Raw genomic sequence first — 8,101 nt, 5'->3', positions numbered from 1 at the left:
TGTTGTTGTCCCACTATCCCTTCCCTCCTCCACCACCAACCCCCCCCCCCACATCCCGCTGACTGCCCGAAGTTGTAAAGTTCATTTCCAATGTACTGTCCTATGGGTATCCTTGTTGCAATGGGTGATCCTGTGTCCTTGTTTCAGCATTTTGTTATTCCCCTTCCCCTCCCCAGATTAGACATATGTATATACAAGATGTAGGGTATCAAAATCAAGTACAGAGATAACAGGGGATATGTCATAGGGGGAAGAACATACAAAGGAAACAACAACAAAAATAAAAACCATGTACAAATGACCATATAAGATGATGTTAGCTAAGTGAAATGAATCCCAAGACAGAGAAAGAACTTTTTCTCAGGGCCTAGGCACTGTCCTTGATCTCTTTTGCTCAAAGCTAGCTCTCTACCACTTTGAGTCACAGTGCCACTTCCAGTTTTCTGGTGGTTAATTGGAGATAAGAGTTTCATGGAGGGGCCAGGAAGGTGGCTCAGTGGAAAAGTGCTTGCCTTGCATGCATGAGACCCTGGGTTCCATTCCTCAGCACCACATAAACAGAAAAGGCCGGAAGTGGCGCTGTGGCTTAAGTGGTAGAGTGCTAGCCTTGAGCTGAAGAGCTGATGGACAGTGCCCAGACCCAGAGTTCAGGCCCCACGAATGGCAAAAAAAAAAAAGTCTCATGGACTGGGCTGGCTTTGAACCTTGATCCTCAGATCTCAGCTTCCTGAATAGCTAGAATTACAGACATGAGCCACCAGCATGCAGCTAAGGACTGACTTTTGATTTAAACCTGAGTAAAAACATGAATCTCTTCCCAAGTACTGTTAAAACATGTTAACACACTCCTTCATAGTTTTTACAAAGCCAATTCCAGGCATGACAATGTTCTGTGCTTCCATAGATCTTTCTATTGAGGTAGCTATTTATCATTTTATTCCTCAGTGTAAGTCTTTGCATTAATCTGTGCCACCTACCTGGCCTCGGACCTGTCTCTGGCTGACATTACAGTCTCCTCATAGTTCTGCTTTACAAACTTGCTCACAGCCTTTTGTATTATTTCTTGTTCCTTACCCTTTTCTTCTATTTCCTCTGTGAGTCTGTGTTTAGTTCCTGGTGACATCTCAGAACTAGAGTGTTTCTCTTGCTGTATTTCTTCCTCTTTTTCCAAGTTTTTCATTTTGTTTGATCTTTGCTGGACAAGAAACTCATCTTTTGCCCTAACATTTGGGCCGCTTTCCTTTCTATTCTAATTTCTTTCTGGAGATTGAACATTTACTTCTTGTTTCTCCCTTCATCTGTATTACTTTAGTATCTTTCCTTCCTTCTACAGGGTCTTCCTTTTCTTTCCATTTCTTTTCCTTCTCTTTCTCACTGTATTGCTCATGATCACTTCATTGTCTACCTCTTTCTCATTCTCTTGAACATTTCTCCTGTTTCTGCTCTTTGTCACTTCTCTCCCTCTGGTCTCTTGTCCTCAGTTTATCTTCTTGTTGGTGCCTCTTCCATTGAGAATCTGTATCGTTGGCCTCTCTGTGCCTATAAGAATCCCTTTCTTTTTGATGGTCCCAGTCACTGCAATGGTTTTACTGGTCTCTGCATTGCCTGACTTGGTGCTGATCTCCCTTTTTCTCATGTCCTCTGACTTGGAACTTGTGGTGTGATGTTTGGCACCTTGCCCTCTTCCTTCACTAGATGAGCAAGAATCGGCTTGATTACTATGATGTTTGGAGTACTCTGTGGAAGTCTCTGTGACCTTTTCATTTCTGAAGTTCACTTTCTTTTTTTCCATTTCATCCTCCTCACTGCTCTTACTATCACAATCATTATCAGCATCTAGCTTTGCCTCCTCCATCACACCAGTTTGGAGAATGCGGAAATTTTGTTGTGGTACTCTGTTCTTGGAATTTACTTCATTGGAGTAACCCTTGGCCTTCTTTTATTCCAGATCTGGCTGCAGGAAAGCTGCATTTAGGTACTTCCTCTTCACCAAATGCTTGATTAAACAGATGCCCATAAAATCCGCTGAGATCTTTCTGCTCAGTTACATCAAGTGCAGCAGTCCTCTGTTCTCTTTCTTCTTCAGTTCACTCTTGCAGTTTTTTATATGTAGATGTCACAAATGTATCTATCATCAAATTCTCCTTTTTCCATTTCTTGTTCTCTGTATTTTCATTTCCATTGTTATTTTCTGTTCCTTTTTTCTGATCTCAACTGTTTTTAGTAATATATATACTTGGGTTTTCAATCTTTTCCCAAAAGCAATTTGGGATTATTTTCCTTCTTTTTTTCTGCATTTCATCATATATACAATACTACATCATCATATATACTATTATACTCATTCATAGTGGAATTCTCTTCAAAAGCTTTCTGTATTTCCAGTCTGGTCTGTTTCAGGGTCTGCTTCTTAGCAACTTCCCTCTGAAGGCTTTCACTCATGAAGGTCTCTTTGTCATCATCAGAATCATTCCCAACACTGATGGTTTTTGCAAAACCGATGCAACTGCTGTGTTTTCTTTGGCAAAATAAGCCTATACTGCTTGCCCAGAATCACCATCTCATTCCTGTGTCCTGAAGATTCATTAAATGTGATATTCTCAAATGATTTTAAATTAGCCCATTGTAAAAATTATTCAGTTGGTTGTAATGCAGTATTGTATTGAGGCACACTGCAACCAGGGCACCACAAAATTCAGAAATACTGTGTTTTATTAATAAATTGGGCTTATTATGATTTGATTGATTTCATGTGCTACTATGATTCATTAACAATATATAAAACTAAGTGATAACAAAGTTCTCTATCTTCAACGACTTTATACATGAGCTTTTGTTTTGGCCCACCATAGTCTCTCTTCAAGGCACAGTCTCTGTCTCAAGAAATCCCTTACTGCTTGATCTCAACCACCCCATGAACCTTGGGTTCAAGATTGAAGGTGGATGTGTTTTGATTCCTCTCCCAGAATATAATTTGTCTATATTGAATAAGATTCCCATGCAGATGTCTTCAGTACTCCTGCCCTCCTCTTTTATTATCTGTTTTCACAGCCTCCTGATTCCTTGAGGACTTTGAAGTCTGATTCACCTGTGGCATCTCCACTTCTCTCCACTTGCCACAATTTCTGCCATGATCTCATATGAACAGCCATCCTTAGAACTCAAGTTTTCAGGTGTTTCTTTTATTTGCGGGGGGGGGGAGGAGCAGGGGAGTAGCAGTACTAGGGTTTGAACTGAGGACCTGAGTCTCTCACTTGGGTTTTTCTTGACATGGTGGCACTCCACCACTTGAACCATACCTCTCCTTCTTAGTCATCCAGTTTTTTCATCTCCTTCACTCTTTGTCTGAGCATCCTTAGCTATAAGGTCCACTTGGGATATTACCACTATGCAGCATGGCTCTCTCTGAATTGTAGATACTTTCTAACCACAAGCACCTTTCTCTACTTTGATTTCTCCTTCATGAAAGTCTCTTTGTCATCATCAGAATCATTCCCAACACTGATGGATTTTGCAAAACCAATGCAACTGCTGTGTTTTCATCGGCAAAATAAGCCGATCAGAATCGTCATCTCATTCCTGTGTCCTGAAGATTCATTAAATGCGATATTCCCAAATGATCTTAAATTAGCCCATTGTAAAAATTATTGAGTTGGTTTACTCTCCTATAGAAATTTCTTCTTCTTCACCATCTTCCCTACCTAGTCCAGGCTCCTCAGTATTATACCACCTTTGTTTCCTCTAAATTAGTTTCTTATGGCTGCTACAACAAATTTCCCCACATTTGGTGGCTTTGTTCAAAATTTCTCAGAATACTTGGGTGGCCCATCAAACGAATATTGGCAAGCCAAGATTTTTTTTACTTCTGCAGAATGTTGTGCTACTGAGAGGAAGCCCAGAAAGCAAGTGTGGTGGGTAGGCCTCCCCACAGATTTTATCCCTAAAGCTGTTACTGCTCTCCATTCTGATTTGTCAGAAAGTAGATTCACAATCTTTAGTGATAGGCTTGTTTGAAATAGAATAAAGTTTTACCTGAGCAATCAACCAAAACCAGGATACCTAGCCAAAGCAGGAACTTGTCACTGGTGAATCAAACTTCAAAGTCCTTATGGAACAGGAGGTTGTGAAAGCAGGAAATGGGTAGGGGTGGCAAAAAATGGAGAGGGTGCTAGGGTCAGAGGGTAGCAGCATTGAACACAACTGTATGGAATCTTATTCAATATAGACAAATCATGACCTGAGAGACATTAAAACAGGCCCACCTTGTGTCTAAATCCAAGCTTCATAGGATGGTAGACAACTAGCAGCTTGTACCCAGGAGCTCTTAGCAAAGAGACTGTCTCTAAAGCAACATTTCTCTGCTTTTGCCTCCTACTCTACTACCTCTCCCTGACCTTGTCAGTCTGTTTCCTTGTCTTTGTCTTTTTATTGTCTCTTGTCCTTCCTATGGGGGCCCTTGCTATTATGCAGATACAAGCTTTATGCCTCCTTGTCAGTCTGCCAACCTAGCCAATAGTTAGAATACTAATGAACATTTGTGTTAATTACAGAATAATACACAAGTTCCTTTTGATTCAGGCTTCTATAGCCATCTCAAACCATTCTTTTTTAGAATGAGATGTAGAATATCTTTAGTTTATAAGATCTATGTTTATGGCTTTTTACAGAATTTCCAGTTTTAACCATCAAAACAAGAGTTTTCCTTCCCCAGGCCTCCAGCACAGGCCATGGATCTTTGCTCTCCCCTGTGCATTCTTCCTTATAACTGATATGTAATTCAAGGATCAAAGACTTAACCACCTACAATGAGAACAGTCTATTTAGTAGTCTTCCCACTCTCACTCCCCATGACTCTTACCAACATTTACTGTCTTCAGGGGTCTTCAGGCCATTCTCATTGGCAGTGAGGATGAAGGCAGAGCGTGACAGGGGACAGGTGTTTGTAATTTACTAGTAGCCCATATACTTTGCACCTGGGCTACTTGGTAGTAACTCCCAGGGCTGTTTCATTTCACTCAATTCACTCAACGGTGGCATTCTAACATTTGAGCCACACCTCCACTTCTCTCTTTTTGCTGAGACTCTTGGATTTGTATGTTGGTTCTGGTTTTATACTTTTGTCTTCAGATTTTAGCCTCCTGAATTAAGATAACAGGTGTAACCCACCAGTGCTTGGCTTTCAATTTAAGTTTTAGTTTTTAACTCGGAGTGTTCCCTTAGTAAAACAACTCAAATCCATACATAATATCATAAAATATTTTAGTAACATTCTCAAACTGAATACATGAATAAAGATATTACACATATCTGAAATGTATATCTTACAAGTATTTTCCTTTCTTTAAAAGGCTTTGTTAGGAAATGGTATTAACTATTTTAGGGGACAATGGCACAATTAGTGCATATGGAGCAGATTAATGGGCTATCTCTGATTATGATATAGCTGTTGTTCCTTTCTTCAAATTCATATGTTGATATATTAACCCTCAAGGTTATGTTGTAAAGAAGAGTTGAAGAGATGAAAAAACTGGAAGACTAGGTAAGGGTGGGTGTGGCTCAAGTGTCAGAGCACCAGTCTTGGACAAAAACAAAAAGGTAAGAGCTCCAGGCCCTGAATCCAATTCCCAGTACTAAAGGGATGGGAGGGTGGCTCAGTGACAGAGTCCTTGCCTTGCACACATGAGGCCCAGGGTTCATTTCCTCAGCACCACATAAGCAGAAAAAGCCAGAAATGTGGCTTAAATGGTAGAGCACTAGCCTTGAGCTGAAGAGCAAAGGGGCAGTGCCCAGGCCTAGAGTTGAAGCCCCATAACTCTCCCTCAACCAAAAAAAATGCAGGAAGTTTCCAATTCCAGTACTAGAACAACAATAACAAAACTGGTAGACTAGAGTCCTAGGGAGAGCTGTCTACATAATGTTAAAAGCACCTAAGCTAATGGCAGGAAGTGTGGAGAGAGAGAATTGACACATGAGAATCAGGTTTCAAAATCCTTCTTCAAGGACTTCAGGAGGATATGCAAGCAGATAGCAGGTGCGGTTGGTGAATTTGGAGAGAGTGGTGGAGCCACAGGCATTGGAGAAAACTATAAGGGATTTTATTCAATATGGATAAATCATGAGCTTGGAGAGATTTTAAATCAGCTCTACCTCAATATCCAACAATCTAGGACTCTACACAGATCTTTTGTTACCTGATGGAGTTTGGGGAACCCCTTCTTAAGAATATAGGTTTCCTGCTGCCTTGTTTGGGCAGCTTCCTGTTCAGGCCAAACCACCATGCCCTCACTGCTTACCATAGACTTGAAGTAGAAAGTTAATTTGACAATGTGGGGAAAGGCCCTGAGCAAGTACCCAAAAAAACAGGTAACTTCATGCATGGCCCATGGCAGGAAATGCCAGACTTAAGTGGTTTATTGTTTGGTGTCTGTGACTGAGATGTGTCCTAGACACAAGTGGAATGCAGAGTCATCATCTAAGGTTTTATTATCCTTCTAGGAAGAAACAAAATGCAGAGGAAGCATTGTGCAAGAAACCTTGGGGTGGGGAGGATGAGAGTACAACAGGGGTGTTGAGTGCCTCTGAAAACTTAAGAGAAACCTGCTGGAAATGGGGAGTAAGATATCTAGGTCTACTGAAAAGCAGAGTTAAGGAGGTTCCCTTAGACATTCCTCCAATAGTCCTTTGGACAGAATGTTGAAGAAAAGATCTGAATACTTTAATGATCAATTTTCATTTTTGAACTCATTTATGCATACCCTATATGTCTAAGACTAAAAGTTGTACACATAAGTGTGTTTGTAAAAAATTATAATGGTCTTATAAAAGAAATGCAAATGAAAACTACTACCTCACCCAGTTGGAATGGCCATTACCAAGAAAACAAATAATAACAGATGCTGGCTGGGATGTGGCCAAAAGGGAACGCTACTACACTATTGGTGGGAATGTAAACTGGTTCAATCACTCTGGAAAGCAGTATGGAGGTTCCTCAAAAGACTAAACATAGAGCTCCCCTATGATCCAAGCAAGCCCACTCATGGGCATTTACCCAAATGATCACAAACAAGACCACACTAAAACCATCAGCACAACTATGTTCATTGCAGCATATTCACCATAGCTAAGATAGGGAACCAAACCATGTGTCTCTTAGTAGATGAATGGATCAAGAAAATGTGGTATATATACAGAGTAGAACTCTATGCTTACATGAGAGAGACTGATATCACCCATTTGTCAGGAAATGGAAAGACTTGGAAAAAAAATCTTATTAAGTGAAGTAAGCCAGCCCCCAGGAAATATAGGCTCCATGGTTTCCCTCATTTGTAATAATTAATATATGTCTAGGATAGTTCTAGCAGAGGATCACAATAGCTCAATAGCCATGTACATATGACCATATAACATGATGCTAATCAAAATGAACTTCTAGGTATGGAAACAAGAGATTGGTTGTTTTTTAATATAATGTGTGAAGATATTTCTATTTTTCTTTCATTTTTTTCCTTTTGTCTACCCTCTGTTGTCACCATTTTTTAATTTTGGTACTCTGTGTCTTGTATGTAAGTTTATCTGTTTTGGGGAAGGGAAAGGAAATAACAAAATGATGAGACAAAGGACAAAGGATAAACCCATGCAACAGAGATACTCATAAAACACTATGTTGGAAATGAATTTACAACTTAGGGGAGAAGAAAGTTGGGAGTAAGGAAAGTGGGAGAAAACAAGGGAGAAGGTAACACTGTTCAACAAGAAATGTACTCATTATCTTACGTATGTTACTGTAACCCCTCTCTCTGTACATCACCTTCACAATAAAAATTAAAATTTAAAATTTTACAATGGTCTTATTTTTAATACATGAAAATCACTTTAAAAAGATATCTTACCTATAGCCAGACCAGGTGGTTCACACTTGTAACTCTAGCTACTCAAGGGGCTGAGATCTGAGAATCAAGGTTCAAATCCAACTGAAGCCAAAAAGTCTATAAGACTTTTTTTTACTTTTTTAAAATAAGTTTTTTTATTGTGAAAATACTGTACAGAGGGGTTACAATCACATGAGCAAGGTAATGAGTAATGAGTACATTTCGTATCAAGC

At 39.8% G+C, this 8,101-nt stretch overlaps 1 pseudogene; it reads right to left on the bottom strand.

Annotated features, from left to right (window-relative positions):
* Positions 1–922: 922 nt before the first annotated feature.
* On the bottom strand, positions 923–2,560 carry LOC105998795 (annotated as a pseudogene).
* Between the last annotated feature and the right edge of the window lie 5,541 nt (positions 2,561–8,101).

The sequence above is a fragment of the Dipodomys ordii genome, unplaced genomic scaffold (genome assembly GCF_000151885.1).
Source record: "Dipodomys ordii isolate 6190 unplaced genomic scaffold, Dord_2.0 Scaffold172, whole genome shotgun sequence".
Lineage (NCBI taxonomy): Eukaryota > Metazoa > Chordata > Mammalia > Rodentia > Heteromyidae > Dipodomys > Dipodomys ordii.
The sequence above is the reverse complement of the archived record's forward strand: the minus strand, read 5'-3'. Positions and strand labels throughout refer to the sequence as shown.